The sequence below is a fragment of the Orcinus orca genome, chromosome 6 (genome assembly GCF_937001465.1).
Source record: "Orcinus orca chromosome 6, mOrcOrc1.1, whole genome shotgun sequence".
Classification (NCBI taxonomy): Eukaryota; Metazoa; Chordata; class Mammalia; order Artiodactyla; family Delphinidae; genus Orcinus; species Orcinus orca.
The window spans coordinates 49089617-49092251 of NC_064564.1; the positions used below are offsets into that span (position 1 = coordinate 49089617).

At 34.2% G+C, this 2635-nt stretch overlaps 1 pseudogene; it reads left to right on the forward strand.

The window, feature by feature from the left end:
• Nucleotides 1-1041: 1041 nt before the first annotated feature.
• LOC101277274 (60S ribosomal protein L36a-like) lies at nucleotides 1042-1393 on the forward strand (annotated as a pseudogene).
• Nucleotides 1394-2635: the final 1242 nt, after the last annotated feature.

A 2635-nucleotide genomic window follows, 5' to 3' on the forward strand; every position in this document is an offset into this window, starting at 1 on the left:
AACCCAAACAGATACTGATACAAAACACCATGGATGAATAGCAAACACACTATGTTTAATAAAATAAGAAAGACATAAATGAGTATATGTCCTAGGACTCCATTAGAAGAAGTTCAAGAACAGGCAAAACTAATCTATGGTGAAAGAAATCATAACAGTAGTTGCTTCTGCAGAGTACTGGCTGGAAAGAAGCACAAAGGAATTTTCTAGGGTGATGAAATATTCTATATCTTGTTTGAGTGTTAGTTACAGGACAGGATACATTTGTCAAAATTCATTAAATTGTGAACTCAAGATCATCTCAGTCTCTTATTCTGCTTTATGCTTGGCTTCTCAGCCTCTCAGCCTTGGGCACTTATACATCAAACTCCTTGAAGATAAGGACAACAGCAAATATTTGGTTCATTTCAATGCATTTCCGTGCTCTCCAGTAACTGGGGCCCTCAAGTCCTGAAGGACATGAAAGCTCAGCAATACCAGTAAACAATTCATTTTGTATATTATTTTTTTAAACATCTTTATTGGAGTGTAATTGCTTTACAATGGTTTGTTAGTTTCTGCTGTATAACAAAGTGAATCAGCTGTACATATACCTATATCCCCATATCTCCTTCCTCTTGCGTCTCCATATATTATTATCACTTTTATTCTACTGTTTTTGTCTTATCGAGACACAAGCCAGTCCATTCCATCCAGAAGTAAAGGTCTAAAATAGATTTTAATAAAACAGTGCTGTGCCGACTGAGGAGCCATATGGAAAAAGATAAAACTGAGTCTGTTCTTCACACTGTACACCTGTATGAATATTAAGTGGATCAGAATAAGAAACTACATAGGAGGAAAAAACATGAATGCATTCCTTTATAAGGCAAGGGCAGATATAATTTTCCTCTGATTCAAAATCTAGAAGCAACAGAGGAACGACTTGACAAATTTAACTACATCAAAATTAAAAACTAAAAAATTTGCATAATGAAACACTATATACAGAGTGAAAAAGTAGATGAGCTTTCTTTCCATGATGATAGTGTCCCAACCAACATGGTAAATGTTCCTAAAACTTGCTGGACTTTCTGTAAGACATATGGCAAGCACCAACCCCACAAAGTGGCACCGTACACAAAAAGGTAAGGATTTTCTATATGCCCAGGGAAGGAGGATTTGACAGGAAGCTGAATTATTATGGTAGGCGGACTAAGCCAGTTTTCCAGAAAAAGGCTAAAACTATAAAGAATATTGTGCTCAGGCTTGAACATGTTGAGCCCAGCTGCAGATCTAAGAGAGATGTAAGCATTTTGAACTGGGAGGAGATAAGAAAATAGAGGGCCAAGTGATCCAATTCTAAGTTTCACCTCTTGTTTTATTATGAAGACAATAAAATCTTGAGGTTATGTTCACTTCAAAAAAAAAAAAAGATTAATGACAAATGAAAAATGTTTGCAACTTAGAGTTTTGATATCCTTATTATTTCAAGCACTCATAATTGAGAAGAAAATGATCAAGTTCTTAATACAAAAATTGATAAGAGATATGAAGAGAACACAGAAAAGGAAATTAAGGTGCATCTGTGTGTGTGTGTGTGTGTGTGTGTGTGTGTGAAACTAATGCTAACTTCTTATTCCTAACTAGGAAAATGGAGATTTTAAACTATATTCTGTAGGCTTAATTTTAGTACTACTATTAGTTTTTCTATTTTTAAACCATTATAGGTACTTGGATAAGTTGAGTAAGTAATTGTTTTAATGTTGGTGAGAATAAGGATTTTCAGTTTGAGAGACAAAAGTCCTAGAAATAAAAACCCTACATCTCAAAATTGAATTAGAAATATTAATGTAAAATTAGTTCAACTCTTTTGTTTTAAAAAAGACCTGGAAGCAGTGGAAAGTGAGGCGCAATGAGCAACCCTAGAACCCAGATTGTGATCTCTAATTCCCATTCCCCACAAAAAGGAAGGAGGAAGTTCTCTGGGAAAAGATTGAAACCAAGTCCACCATAGCTCATACCCTCTTGACCAAGTAGATGAGTGGCAATTTTTCTATATAGAATACTTATAGCTAACAAACACATGAGGAATGTTAGAATTAGAAACTCGCCATTTTGCAAGTTTGAAAAAACATTTTCAAACAATTGTCATGAATGCACAGTAAAACTATTAAGAGAAAAGTTGAAGTGACCAAGAAGCATTCAGCATTACCAAACATTAGAATACTGGACATTTTATATGTTTCTAGCTGTGAATTTGAGGTACACAGTACCATTTATGAGGTTTAGGGAAAAAATTTAATGTGATCCAGTCATGCCTTTATATCTAAGTTCATTCTGCCATAATGTGGATCATGCAGGAGCAAGTAAAATTGTGCCACTGTAAGTAAATCCAGTCGTAAAAGACAACTGGCCCAATTTTTTCAACAAGTCAATGGCATGTGAGAAAAAAGGGTAAGAGAGACTATTCTAGACTAATAGTTAAGGAGATGCTTAAGAGCCATAACAACCATATGCAATGAGTAAATCTTTTTTTGAGAAAAAATAACTAAAAACATATTTTTTATACCACTGAAGACATTTTAATATGGATTAGGCATTCTAAGCTATTAGGGAATTATTGGGGTCTTTTTTAGGTGTAATAATAGTATTA